At 43.5% G+C, this 15,438-nt stretch overlaps 1 long non-coding RNA gene across 1 annotated transcript; it reads right to left on the bottom strand.

Moving 5' to 3' along the window:
• Positions 1 to 2,882: 2,882 nt before the first annotated feature.
• Positions 2,883 to 5,334, bottom strand: LOC115285655. Its single transcript, XR_003905630.1, has 3 exons — positions 5,306 to 5,334; positions 4,874 to 4,993; positions 2,883 to 3,008 (listed from the first exon to the last, which is right to left on the bottom strand). It is a non-coding gene; the product is annotated as an uncharacterized LOC115285655 (long non-coding RNA).
• Between the last annotated feature and the right edge of the window lie 10,104 nt (positions 5,335 to 15,438).

Here is a 15,438-nt window from a genome sequence, read left to right as displayed (position 1 = left end):
TTTCATCAATGTCATTGCCACTGCCTATATGATTTCATAGCACAATGACCTTCTCCCAGCCTGAGAAACTCTTATTCATCCCATGGGCCTCAACTCCAATATCATCTCTTCCAGAAATCCTTTCTTTTATCTTCCCAGTTGGATTTAGGTATCTCCCCTCCCAACCAGCATGTTCCTTTCATTCCCTTTAATGGTAATTAGCATCCTGCATGGAAACTGCTGGTTTTATTATTTATGTGTTCAACATTAGACTGAGAACCTTCAGATGGCAGGGATGGTGTCTCTCCTTTTCCATGTGGTATCACCTCATCCCCAGCAGGACACACGACAGGCCAAGCAGACACTCAGTAATTCTCTAATGGATACATTCTGCTTCTCTAGAATTAAATTTGCCAAAGGCATGGATAAGACTACGAACTGAGGGTTGAGGGGGAAGGGGGAGGGGGGAAAAGAGGTGGTGGTGATGGTGGAGGGCACTTAAGGGGAAGAGCACTGGGTGTTGTATGGAAAACAATTTGACAATAAAATATTATGGAAAAAAAAGACTATTCCATCTAATAGTCAGATGGATTCAGAGTACATATATGTGAACACACATATATATACATTCCAACATATGAAGCGATTCGGAACATGGACCAGAAAAGGGACATTTGTGGGACAACTGGTAAAATCCACATAAGGCCTATAGATTAGACTAGTGTCACATCAAGTTAATCTCTTGATTTTGGTCATTGTACTCATGTTATATGAGACTCTAACATCTGAAAAATTTGGGCAAAAGTACACAGAAATCCTTTGTCCTCTTTTTGTACCATTCTTTGTAAGTATAAAATTATATTAAAATAAAAGTTTTAAAATGTAAGGCAACTAAAAGTGTAGATTAAGTGGGAAGAATGAGAACCAACTTCAGGATTCCCTTGGAATGTGCTTTTCTTAGTATATTCAACACAAGTGTTCTTTTTCTTCTGCTTTTTTCTTTCCTATAGAATATGCAGGGTAAGGCACGAGGGATGGATTCTTATTCCTACAGATCTGCATGAAAAGGCTGTGGGTACTGAAGATGCTGTGAGGTGAGTGTCAGACCCCAAAGCCCTGCTCAGTGCCATCAGACTAGTCTGCCAGTTTACTGATGAGCTTCCCATCAGTAAAGGTGGACAAGTGCCGACTCAAGCTCACTGAATGGAGGCAGGGCAAATGACTCCACCAGACTTGACTAAACATTGAAACTGCTTCCTATGGAGCTGGCTTAGCTTTTAACCTTCTGAGAAGGGCAGTGCCTGAAACATTCATGGGAATGGATTTCACAAACAGGGAAGAACACCAGGAAAGAGAAAGCCCCACACAGCATGTCCACAGCCCAGCCCCAACCCAGAGCTCCAGCCCCTGCCTTTCATCCTCAGGCCAACATGGGTCACCCTCAGCCTTGTCTTCAGGGTGCAGATGGGACTGTCTGAGCCTGGGGTTGCAGCCTTTCTTTCAGATGTGAGCAGTGATGGAGGGCTGGCAGGTGAAACTCCAGGCCTGGTTCATCAACTCGAGACTTAAAGCTGAGAAAACATCCCCTGCAGGCCTCGGTCAGACCCAGCGCCCTCCGTGAGCACAGCGAGGTCCCGCTGCTCTCTTCCACGAGGAGCCACAAAAGAGACGCTATTGCATTTGCTCCAATAGCTACAGCATCACTTGTGCTCAGAGGCAAGAGGCCCAGTGCTTACCCACCCAGGTCCTGGAGAAGGGGAGCCAGCCTTGACTTGGGCACTCCGAGTGACATGGTGACTACTTGCCCATGTGGCTGCCCCAAGGCTGTTAAAGTAGAATGAAATGAAATCCATCCCCTACTACTCCCACTAAAGATCAAAGTTCTACCCTATGGTGATTACACAGAACCGGTTTGTTTTCTCTACTATGTTGTACTTCTTTACACATCTGGAGACAGCACTCTTTTTCCACCCAAGTCTTTTTCTTTTTTTTTTTTCCAGATAAGCATCCTGTTTGAATTAGACAGTTTTTCCACTTACCTCCATACAATACAGTATGGTTTCTAGATTCCTCAAGATATTAATCACTATCTCTTTATTCATTTTCAAGGTTCTTTCTATAACGTAATGGACAGGTGAGATATGAACCTCCAGAAAAAGAAGGCAGCACAGAGGACAGCAGAACTAGTTCCTCTGGTCCACACTCCATTTCTCCATTAACGTGGGCCAAGATGACCTTTGTAGCAATGGATGGTGATGTTGGCTCCCATTGAAGTTACCAGGCACCCAGACTCCAAAATATTCATTGAAATTTACCCAATTAACTTCTGAATGAAAACTATTACATGTTCATCACTGTTCATTTTGTTTCTGCAATTAACACCAATCTAAGTCCTGTGGCTGGGCCTCCTAAAGGCATTGGAAGGCCGTCCTAAGGAAAAGTGCCATGGTGGGCCCAGGCATTTCACCTGAGATGTGAGAACACACAAGAAGGCAAGACATCAGCATGGCCCAGCTCATCAGATAAGGCCTCACTTATACCTAGTGAAGTGGAGCAGACAAGACCCCCAAGCACTGGAACACGGAGATGAGGCAAGAGAAAGCCAGTCTGTTCCAGAAAGGATGGGAGGGGATGGGAGCGATTCTGGAGGCGAGTGAAGGGCAGCTCTAGATAACTGAGTATTTGGAAGCCAAATGGGAGCCAGCAGGCCTGTGGGTCTGAAGGAGGGGACTTGGTGACTCAGACATCCCTCCCTACCTTCATCCAAGGAGCAAAGACCAACCATCACTCTGGCTTGGCCACTCCTCAAAGAAAGAAAGAGCAAGAGATTGAATGTACATCTCACAAAGGATCTGATTTACTGCTTCCGAAAGAAACACTGAACCTTTTTCATCTTGATAATATCCAGACTTGCAGAGGGGCATCAATTCACTTCCACAGAGAACAATAACATCTTCTCTGCTCTGGAAGTGTTAGCCACAGCCTGTGAGCAGGAGCTCCGCTTAGGAAGGCAGCACCAAGACACTGCTCTGCGCAAAGACAAAGAATGCATTAAATTGATCCCTTACAAACACATCTCAACCGAGAAGAGTTCTGCTGCAGGGAACTGTCAAAAAGAAAGTCAATGTGCCAGATTTTCTTTCATCACATAAAGGAAGTCAGTGAAATGGAGCACTACGATTTTACTAGCAAATGCATCAGCAGCAACGAACACAAGGTAACCTTGACCTCTCACAGGATTCCGCAGATTTCAAAGCATCTGTGCAGATGAGTCAGGTCAGCTCTGGCCAAGTGCCTCCATAGATAAACCATCCATGGGTCAGAATGTGGCTAGTCTAAGGTCTGTTGAAGGCGACTTCACCACACCAGTTGGGAGGGAGGCTTTGTATACGGCCGGTGGTCCCAGGAGGTGTGCATAGCTTCTTGGCCGGCAGTCTCATCTCATGTTGCAGACGCTCCCCACCGCTTCTGGCTGAAGTTGTGGCAATTTGTCGTTTTGTTGTTTCATTTGCTCACTTTCTCTCCTTTCCCTTTTAGGTTTTGTTGTTTTCAGTAGTATTCAAAGCATCTCAAAATCATAAAGCTCAATGAATTGAGATTAATCATTCTTTGTTGAATGTTTATTTATTTTTGAGAGAGAGAGAGTGCATGCAAGCAAGCAGGGGAGGGGCAGAAAGAGGGAAACAGGAGATCTGAAGCAGGCTCAGTGCTGAAGGCAGAGAGCCCGATGCGGGGCTCAAACTTAGGAACTGTGAAATCATGACCCGAGCCAAAGCTGGATGCTCAACCGACTGAGCCACCCAGGCATCCCTAATTATTCTTTAATCAACAGGAAAATTCACAGTATACTTAATATAAAGCATATGTATGTTAATTAAAAATAAGCAGCCTTATTGCAAAGTAGAACTTCCAAATTTTAAAAATATTACAACATTTGAACAGAGTAAAACAACCCTAATAGCTGATGGAGGATTTACTCTGTTCCAGTTACTATTCTAAATGAGTCGAAGTTGGACGCTTAACTGACTGAGCCACCCATGTGCCCTTGCTGTGACAATTTCCTAAAATAAAACAACAAAGTTTGCCAGATCAACTGATCCTTCCTGTCACTTGAACGTGTAAGGCCATTGTAAAATTATTAACTGGTCTAATTTCAATATTATTGTGTCTCAGGAAAGAGGGAGGCCTTAGGACAGAAAGAGAGATGGGAAAATGACCAGTTGGTGGAGCAGTCAGAACACATCCAACATCTGAAGATTAAGTTTGCCATCTTATGTTGATGTGGCTCACAGTTCCCCAAAACAATTACAGTAGTAACATCGAGGATCATTGATCACATATCTCTATAACAAATATAATAATGAAAAAGTTTGTAGTGTTGTTAGCATTATCAAAATGTGACACAGAGACATGAAGTGTGAAAATGCTGTTGGAAAAATGGCACCAGTAGGCTTGCTTAGTGCAAGGTTGCCACAGACCTTTAATTTATAAAAAATGAGTTATGCTTATAATCTAATAGATTTCCCTTTTAATTTTTTAAATGTTTATTTATGAGAGACAGAGCGCAAGCAAGAGAGGGACAGAGAGAAAGGGAGATACAGAGTCAGAAACAGGCTCCAGGCTCTGAGCTGTCAGCATAGAGCCCACAACAGGGCTTGAACTCATAAACTATGAGATCATGATCTGAGCTGAAGTTAAGACGCTTAACTGACTGAGCCACCCAGGCATCCCATATTAAATTTCCCTTTTGAAAGGAAAAAACTTCTCAACTTATGTCAAATCAAATATATTGTTTACACAATACAGAATTTTTCTCTCCCACACATGCACACACATACACACAAATACACTACACAAGATTAAAATTAAGACAGAAGATAGACAAAGTAGTTACCGAGGCATGCTTACTTCCTTGTTTCTCATGTTTCCAGAGAAGTAAGGAAGGTGCTCCAGCCAGTGGCTGGTTTCTCCTTCCACTCCTTCATGTGCAGTTTTCTAGCTGAGAGAGAATAATCTGACCAGTGGAAAGTGGAGAAAGCGACATTCAGATACCCCACATTAAAACAGAAAGAGCGTGTTCTACTTTCTTTTGCTGTTTTTAATATGTGTCTGTGCCGCAACCTTGTGGGACTTTGCACATTTCTACCTCTGGCACTCTACTCTTTTGTTCTTAACTGTCTAGCCTTTGGCTGATTATGTGACTTGTTCATCCCAGGCTTCAAGAACAAATTTCCTCAATTCAATGAAGAAGAAAAGGGCAATTCTATTTGCCCGTAGGCACAAGACTATTCTCCATTGTAAAGCCGTCACTATTCCTGGCACTTACCTGGCTCTGTTTTGAGTTTTTTAGAAACCTGCAGAAAACATGTAAGTACAGCATTTACCTTGCTCTAATTGTCAGAAACATGTGGCACTTCAACAAACTTATTTTAAAAGTTGAAAGAATGAAAATATAAAAGATCAAAGATTTAAAGAATAAAATTAATAATCATGACTATATAACAAGAGATGTAACATATAAAGATATGAACATACTGTTTCAACCCAAAACAATGCACATTTTCAAAAATGTGTGTATAAAAACCTACTGTATTCTTTCTACAGATAAAATCTTACTTTGAAAGTGTAAACATCATAACAAGTTCATATATAGACTAAATCCAGATACTAAGCAAAGAAGGGTAGCTTCTTTCCCCCAAAATAAAGTTAACATGTTAAAATATAAAAGCGTCCAAAGAAATCTGAGGTGAAATTAAAGGCTATTAAAACTTCATATATCAAAACCTGTAAGATACAAAGACTCATTCTGAGGAACATGTATAGCTTTAAAACATTTTCCTTTAAAAAAAAATCTGAAAATACTGAAACATTAAATTTCAGTAGTTCTTCAAAGTAAAAATCTGAGGAAGGAGTTCATGATGATCACACACAAGTTAATGAAATAAGAACAAACTATAAGAAGATATAATTAAGTAATGAGACCTCTCTGAGCTGGAGGTCTCACCTACCAGATGCCTCAGTCTTCTCTGAGTGGAGCCCCCAGACCTGCCTCCCAGGTCACAATGCCTGGGTGGCATTCTGTGACCTATGTCAGTGACCTCACTACTTCAGAAGCAGCTCGCTCCCTCTTTGGCCAGCTCTCCTTAAAATATCTTTCCCTAAATGAGCCACACTCTACAGTTCTTGTGCTTAGACAAGTGAGGAGAGAAGACGTAAGTGTGGAGGCAGAAGTTAGCTTTCTCTTGTATGCCACGGGGACCTCATTCTGCACCCACTGCAGGACGATCAGAGGCCAGAAGGCAGGTCCTGAGACTTCCCCAGGAATTTATTAATGCCTGGACTCCTCTCCTGGAACAGATCTGTGACAGCCATCCCCCAGCCAAGCTAGTAACACACCGCTCCCCCTGCCTGCCCCTTCTGGAGGACACACCTGTGCTGAGAACATCTGGCCCCCTTCCCTGAGAGGAGAAGGAGATGTGCAGGAACGGACACAGACCCACGCATGCATCTCCAAGAGACCATGTCCCAGAAGAAAAAGGAAACTGGCCAAACTTTGATCATTAGGGAAAATAAGCTTAGGGGATCCATGACCTTCCAAAGGCAACAAAACCATAAATATAAATGTTGACTGCTTTGTTTTAACTGTTGTTTAGCAAGTTTAAATCACAGAATTCGAGGCAGAAAGAATGGTTTAGCATCGAGCGCACCCTTTCATTGATACCTAAAGCCTGAGTGGGAGAGGAGAAGGTCTGACCCAAAGTGATGCTACAGGTGAGCAGCTGGCACCAAACCCACCTGGAGCTGCTTGTGCAAACATGGCACACTCTCTTTTCCAGGCAGTCACATCCTCCCATGCATGTGCCAGAGCAGAGCCCACGGAGTCCATGAGGAAGTCCTCTCCAGGGGCTGTGCTTTGTGAGAGCAATGGCATCTCCTTCATTTTCCCTTAGGTCCACAGGACCAGGGAAGGCTGGCTAGGAAGTGCCCTGTCAGCACAACCAGGACGCAGTCCATTAGCATAAGAACAAGTAAGACAAGTGGAAAACCAGAGGGAGCCCCCATCATGTTGATGCAGCCTCAGCTCATACTTGGGGGACCCTCCAGGCATGAGGAACAGAGGAACAGGAGGCCATCTCCTGCCAGAGCTCAGGCTTTCCCTCAGCTGCCTCCCCAAGCGCCAGCCTCTTTGTTGTTGTTCAAATGATCCCTTTACAAAGTAAGTAGAACCTTCTAGGTATGGTCAAATGAATTTCCAATTCCATCACTTACCAGCCTGGCCAAGTCACTTTATCTATTGAACTTCTTTTTCTCGTCTCATTAAGCAAATGAGACTATTACTAAATGAGCAACTATTTGATGGCAGGTGTTGCTGAACATACTGGTGATAAAACATGAAACCGTGTTCCTTTGCAACTGCAGTACATCTTACATGTGTGTACATCCAGTACATGTAAAAACTCTTTCAGCTAAACGGGCGAGGGTTAATATTGAAAAGTCTGCAGATACACATACTCTAACTTGTCGACAGTGGTCCTGGGAGAAAGTCAGTTAAGAGGATGGATGAAAATCGGCTTCCCCACCGCCCCCCAGCTCCAGGGGGATGGTCCTGCAGAGTTCCCTAGCCACTGGGCTTACCACCTAGCTCTTCCAGATCCTCAGTGCATGCACACTGAGTCACTACCCCTTCCAGAGAAGCAAATTAAGCACATGGTAAGAAACAGTAGAAACACATGGGGAAAACCTGGAATCTGTATGTGTCTGTGCGGGTGTGTGCTCCTGTGGAGTATTCAGGGGATAAATGGTGGCATTTGGGGACACAGATTAATTTTGTACCTTGCCCTGTAAGGTAGTGAAAATATATAGTTGTCAGTACAGTTGTACACAAATTAAGATTGGATCCTATATAAATCGGGCATTGCTCAAAAGTTTTAAAATCTTAAGTCTAAAACTCTAAAAACTCTCAGCCCACTTTTATATTTTTAATGAAATTCTTAACCCCACCCCTGTTTCAGGGACTGTTGTCAGTTATACTTTCTGGTAACGTTTTAAATTGATTCCAATTTGTCTTTATCTCAGTGAATTTCTAGGATGGAGATCACAGCACTTTTTAAAACTGGGACAAGACATTTCCCAAAGTGTATAAGAAAAAATGTTCTTCACCGTGGTTTGGTTGGCCCAGGAGCTCTGAGATATATGAATTCAGACATGCCTGAGAGACGTAAATTTTGATTTTCTGTGCCTGTATATCTACACAAATTTACTGTGGTTTACCATGTTGTTTCTTTTCCTTAATCGTCAACGGGCTCACACTTCTTTATAGTGCTTTCCAGCACATAACCTATTTGTCCATCATTTAAATAGGGTAATAGTTGTGACCCTAGTGTTCATTGTCTTCGGTCCCGGGATTCAATGAGACACCTTTAAAACCAACACTTTCACACATTTCTTCATGAGAAGCAGTAGAATTCTAATTGCCATGATTTGAGAGTTTCAGGAGAAAGGTTTACGTGTTCTAAAACGTATTGAGTGTAACTGTATGTGGCATTTCAATCTCCTTGGTCACGTGATGAAAGTTTGCAAGGCTTTATTGCCAAATAAATTTTGACTAGAGTATACTGAGAAGAGCTATTGTAAAGGGAACGTTCTCAAAGTATCTTGGGGTTCATTTTACTTAGAGTATATATTGTTCAGATCATTTTAAGCCTCTGTAAAAGTTTGTGAGGCTTCATAAAATCTCCAAGAAAGCATGGAAAATAGAGATTAGCAAATATAAATGCCTTAATGCAAAATTAATAGAGAATCAAAGGTTTTCTATAGATCTTTAAATTTTTTGCTATAAATGTAAGAGTTCAGAAGACAGTGTATCTTCAGTTAAGGTCTAAATTCTCAAAGCTACATGTTGATGCTTCTGATCATTTCCAGCACTGTTTTCCTTTCGAAATGCAAATTTGTGCTTTTAAACAAAGAAGAAAGAAAAAGAATATGCTCTTGGAATAAGAGACCATGCCTCTGAGTAACGTGATTGGGATTTTGTAATAACCGTGTTTTCATTCTTGGACCCTACAACCACCCCCTCACATACCCCCACAACACACCTGGATAAAAAGCAGGAAAGGAACCTACAGTCTATTGCAGATACAGTTCCGAACCAAAAATTTTCGTCCTCATAAATTAGAACTTTAAGTAACGAATACATTTAATACCACTGATTAATTACTCAGGGCTTTGACCATACTTTTAAGTAGAATCCAAAGTAATCAAAGTAGAGTAAGCAAATGTATCCAAAGTAAACTCTGTTTCAGGAATGTTACCACCCCAAATAGATTTTAGGGCAGAAATGGGAAACACTTTTGAGTGATTTCACGCAGAATTATTTTTGGAAAAGCTGGACTGAAGTGGGTGAATTCTTGTCCAGCATGCATTTTAAATGGGGGAGGGAAGATTTTATTTAATTTCAGATTCAACTATTTGAGGGTAAAGGCGGGTGATAGTTCTACACCTTTTGCTCTGTATATGTTGCCTTTGGAATTGTTTTCATTATCAAATGTAAAGATTCACATCAGAATGGCCAACTTTCCATGGGTTTCTCTATTCCTCGAAGTTGCTCCTAACCTCAACTCCTAATCAGTGGCCATCTTGAGGCAAGAGCACCCAGGGTGAACGTAGTCACTTTAAACGTAGTGACTTTAAAGGTGGTCAGAGGCTAGGGCACCTGGTTGGCTCAGTCAGTTTTGAGTCCAACTTCGGCTCAGGGCTCAAGTCATGATCATCCAGTTCGTGAACTTGAGCCCCATAAAAGGCTTGCTGCTGTCAGCACAGAGCTTACTTTGTGGGCTCTCTCTCACACTGTCTCTCAAAAATAAAAAGTAAAAGTAACAATAAAAATAAAAGTGACTGGGGCTCCAGGTGGTTCAGTTGGTTGAGCATCAGATTCTTGATTTTGACTCCAGTCATGATCTTACAGTCATGAGACCCAGCCCTGCATCAGGCTCCCTGCTCAGTGTGGATTCTCTTTCTCCTTTGCCCCTTTCTCCTGCTCAAACTCTCTATCTCTCTAAAATAATAATAATAGTAATAATAATAATAATAATAAAAGTTGAAAAAATAAAAGTGATCAAAGTGTTTTCCATGGTGAGGTCATCAGTATTTGACTGAATGCCGAGTATGTTGAAGTGGTATGTTCATGGTAAATTTCTCATCACTAACCTTGTTTGCACTTTTCTGCACCTCTGCTTACACAAATATCTTGGTGTGCATTTTAACGTTGGATTCACAGTGTATACAGACTGGTAAACATAATTTATATAAAGGTGTTTCTGTATACCTTTATGTATTTTGCAAAGAACAGCTACAATAAATGGCTAAATGTTCTTGAGTAGTGTTTGTGTTACTTTGACTATGTTCTATTATCATTCACCACCTCCCATGAATTTCAGTGTCAGAAATAGGAAAATAAAATGCTAACATGGTCTTTGAAAAAAATTAAAAGATGGATGGAAATCAGAGCTCAGTTTCCATCATCAGATTAACAAAGGCCATGGTCCCTCTGGAAGAAGAGACAGCTGCCATGACCTCAGGGCCTCCCGCCCTATGATTCTGTGGTTCCTAACTATGACCCTGGAGCCCCACCTGCTCCACAGCCTTGCAGACAACACCAAGGGGAGTTTGAGCCTCAGTGAATATCTGTTCTTTCTCTCCTCACTGTCTCCACAGGAGGGACAGACTAACTTTAGCTGCAAAATCCTCTTCCTCCCTGAGTTGAATACTGAGAGATGGAGTCCAGCTAGGTAAATAAAACAAGTCCCTGCGGCAGAGACCCTTGCCACTTTCCATAGCCAAGAGAAGTTTCCCACCAATGGACAGCCAGACAGAGCAGCTGAGGGGCCGCCTCAGGTTTCAGGGTTTGGGGGAGGAGGGCCACGGGGGACAAAGGATGCTCAGCCCTGTAACATATCCCAAATCACCATTCCTCACTGTGCTAAAACCACAGGAGGCCTGGGGATTCTATGATGCAGAGGAGGAGAAGCTTTGTTCGCGGATGCTGGCCGGATCCTGGAGAACAGCGGAGGGGGAGCCAGCGGACCCATGTGGAGACCCTAAGAGGCTCTCAGGAGGGTTGCGGGGAGGCCAGCGCCTGGCTCTGTTATTAATGTGCGCACAGAACCATGAGGGCCAGACAGGCCTGTCTCGGAGGAGAGCAATGGCTCAGCTGAAGAGGCAACGCATGTTTCTCTCGGCTCCCGGCTGTCTGCTGAGGGAGAGGAACTGTGAAGGAAAGGTCAAGGTGCTATTTTGAAATAGAAGGATGGCCAGACAGCTTTGGCAAGGTGCTACGTCACTGTCTCCTGAGACATTTGTACTACAGAGACAGGTAGTGAGACAGTCTTGTTGTGGCCCCGGGGCCAAACATGACAGTGTTAAGTCACAGACCTGTGGGGAAGGAGGCAATCTCCAGGCTTTGTGAAGACCAAGAGAAACCAAACACATCAGTCCGTCCCCCTGCCCCCAGAACCCCGAGTGGTACTACTCATCTGAAAATATTATTAAGAAGAAGGGATGCAAGGACCCCAGCGTGGCTCAGTCTGTTAAGCGTCTGACTTGAGTTCAGGTTGTGAACTCATAGTTGGTGAGTTGGAGTCCCACATCAGGCTCTGTGGTGACAGCTCAGAGCCTGGAGCCTGCTTCGGATTCTGTGTCTCCTCTCTCTCTGCCCCTCTCCCATTTGCACTCTCTCTCCCTCAAAAATAAATAAACATTAAAACAAAATTAAAAAGAAAAATAAAGAAAAGAGGGCATAGAAAAAAGGGAGTCCTAGGGCCTGCAAGACAGTAAGGCTGTGACCAGGGCAAAGAGAACAGCTTACAAACTCCCCCATGGCGACTTTCAGGTTTTTTCTTGAGCCTCGTTCTTTCCCCCGCTGGGCCTTCAGCCCCCACCCCACCCCCAAGGCCCATGTTCACGTGCTACATGCAGTGGGCACTCTCCATATGCCACCAGTTCATAGACACCCTCACAGGCCCCAGCTTCGTGAGTGAGGACAGACACTCTAGTATCTTCACTAGCACAGCACCTGAACACCGAAAACCCCCAGCAAACACCTGTTGAAGGGATTCATCCAAATAAGCATCATACAGGACAAAATAGCATTCCCATTTTTGGAAAGAAAAACTGAGGCTCCAGGTTTGTTTGTTTGTTTGTCCTCCCCCTACCCCAAGTTTTACATGTCAGCTTCTGTTTCCAAGTCCCTCTGACATGCTACCTGCACAAAGTTGGAGCACCTCCTAAGTGGCCTATAGTGAGAGTTCTCAGGAAGGGGTGTTCTGGTGCTGCTAACAGGAAGGAAGAGGACAAGAGACATAGATGCCAGGCTGTGAGCACGTCAGAGGGGGTGTCTGCGGCCCCAGCTCACCTGGTCTGTCCTAGAGCAGCGGCTCCCCGCTCTTGTGAATGTGAGCTGAGAGCAGACCAGATTTTGCTGCACTTGAGAAGGATCAATGAAAACTGCGAATATCCACATTTACTATGGGCCACGCACCCCGGGAAGTACTTTACAGAACGTGGTAGCTGTCCCTAGGCTGCCCCTGCCCTCCCATCCTCAAGCCATGTGACAGTGTGTGGCTCCTGAGGCTGTATTATAAAAGGTATTGATGCCTCCCCCATTCCTTTGGGTTACCGCCTTGGGGGGAGCAGTTGCGATCTGGACATTCAGGTGGCCCCTGGAGAAAGCCTTAAACAACTTGCCAGCCATGTGAGTGAACCCCGTGGAAGAAGGTCCCTCAGTCACGCCTTCGGATGATTGCAGGTGGCATGAGACATACCAAGGAGAACCACACTCCCAAGTTTTGCTCAAACTTTTCACCACTAGAACCAAAAAGATCACAAATTATTACCAATATATTAAAACCTTTAAATTTGGGGTGATTTGTTATATGGCAATAAGTAACACACATTAATCACTGATTTAATCACAGCAAAAAAAAAAATAAGGAGTAAGGATACTATTATCTTTATTTAATAAATGTGGAAAAAGGGGCAGACAGCCAGTATACATTTGGGAGAGCCATCTGGTTTTGAGTCCATACAGTTTGTGTCTCACTGCACTATCCAACAAGTAGCCAAATTTAGTTTTAAAAAGGTTTTCATGAAAAGTTTTGTTTTTCAGTTGCATTCGTTTTATTTCAAGTGGTCAGTGTGGCAAGTGGCTACCATACTGGAAAGAATGGATAAAGCACATTTATGTCCTTGCGGAAAGTTTGATTGGACAGTACTAGTTATAGAGCATGTGCTATTAATCCCTAAACATCTGCCAACTACAAATCAACTGGGAGATTCTTGCTTGAATTCACTGAGGGATTTACCACCTTGTTAGCAGGTCCCGGAGTATAAGTGTTTGGACGGTACAGGCAGAGGGCTCTGGGCTTTAAGGATTCATTCCCTACTCTGGGTATACCGGGTTGGAAGAGACATACACCTCATAGAGCCCCTCCACATCCTGCCCATCTTCCTGGCATTCTCCTTGTCACTTAGTACACCCACATTTGCTGTGCCAAGGCATCACTCTTGATGGGCCTGAGGTCCTCTTCTCTCTAGCCCATCACCACTCGGTTTTCTATCCATTAATCACTAATCCACTACATGGACCAGTTACTCAGCCCGCACCCCATGCTGGGTCATGGACACACCAAGGAAAATAAAATTCAGCCTCTTTCTTCATGGACCTCACAGTCCATTGGGAGGTTCACTGCAAGGGGTGCTGACACCTGTAACAGAAGAACCTCTGAGGAGCTATGGAAAGACGGAGAATGAAACAGGAAACATGTTTCTGCCCGGAGGGGTTTGGGAAGGACACACAAAAAGACACGTTTAAACTGGTCTCAGGAGACAAAGAGGCCCTGGAAAACATAGAAGAAAGGCAAGAGCATGCCAGACACGGGCAATGACTTCAGGGAGCATAGTGTGCTCCAGGAAAAGTGAAGTCTGAAGAAGCCAAATAGTAAGATTTAAAAAGGAGAATCATGCCAGGCTATATGGGGCCTCCAATGCATGCTAAGAAATGGGGGCTTTGTATAGGAAATGGAGAAATTGCCCTAGCATTTGCATTTAGTTTGGGGCTGCATTCCAGATGTAAAGCCACCCAGTAATGGATGTACACTGGAAAGTGATTGGGAAGGCTGCTGCCATTTTGGATGTGGTTCCGCCAACTCTCCTCTGACTCTCTGGGCTCAAGTGACTGGTGGAGAATGGCACATAGGAATATAGCAAGAGACAGCCCAGGTGTAGAGAGACTCTAGCCTCTGGAAAGGCTATAGGTCAATTTACTGAAAATGAACTTGCTGACAGCCAATTCACAATGCACATCATAGGAACATGGTAAATGTGGTGAGCCAAGTTATTGCAGCTGTTTTGCCAACAGAAGCAGAAACAGGGACAGAAGCCTAGGCCAATGCAGTGCCAAATATGGGGTCAGGACACAGAGCCACAAAGGGGGCACAGCAGTAAACTATATTTAAGGGAAGGCCCACTATTCACATATGCAAATGGCATGGGAGAGGAGATGTGCTAAATGGGTAAGGAGCATTAAGGTGTCTACTCCTGAAATCATTGTTGCACTAACTAACCTGGGTGCAAATGTAAAAAAATAGAGTTTTAAAAAATTACCAAAAAAAATGAATTCACTTATGCGAATGGCAGAAGGAACTAAACCTGGGAGCCAAATCCTCAGTACCTCAGGGAGCAAGTCACTCTGTGACTTGGAATTTGGTCACTTGATTCCCAATGAAGTAACCACAGGCAAATTGTTTCTCAGTGAATTACTCTGCCTCCCAGAAAAAGGCCCCAAGTAGTCTACACGTTTGGCTTTCAAGTCATTCACTCTGGTCCACCTACCCAGGCATAAGTAAAAACTTTAAGGAAAACTGAGTTTCCTCAACTCTCCACAAACCCTCTTTCTTCATCTCAAAGCTCAAATCCTCTTAATAGAAGGCTGATGTCCTTTTCCGGGGTTGTTTCAGTCCTTTTTCTGGTCCTCTTCCATCTTCACTATGTCCTTTCTTTCAGTCTCTTTCTTTCATTCTCTGGCTCTTGCCCTCACTCTCCTGCTTGCTCTTACTCTTTCTTCCTATAAACAATGATATAAATTACCACTTAGCTTGAGCTGTTCAGCATATTCTTGGTCTTTATGGAGACACCATTCTCCATAATGGATCACCTTTGTGGAAAAGCACAATCCCTGTAATTAGGGGCACTTTGATGGAGAGCCCAAGCTCCATAACTCAGGAGATCATAAGCATTTCTACTCTGGTGAAGTCCAGTTTAATGCAATAGAAACATGTGTTTCCTGTCCCTTATTCTAAATCGATTGGGCCATTTGTCTAATTTAAACACTCTATAAATTACGTATATCCTCCAAAGATAGGGACGAGGTCGAGATACTTGATATATGCTTTTTCATATGGCTTG

This window comes from Suricata suricatta, chromosome 2 (genome assembly GCF_006229205.1).
Source record: "Suricata suricatta isolate VVHF042 chromosome 2, meerkat_22Aug2017_6uvM2_HiC, whole genome shotgun sequence".
Classification (NCBI taxonomy): domain Eukaryota; kingdom Metazoa; phylum Chordata; class Mammalia; order Carnivora; family Herpestidae; genus Suricata; species Suricata suricatta.
The sequence above is the reverse complement of the archived record's forward strand: the minus strand, read 5'-3'. Positions and strand labels throughout refer to the sequence as shown.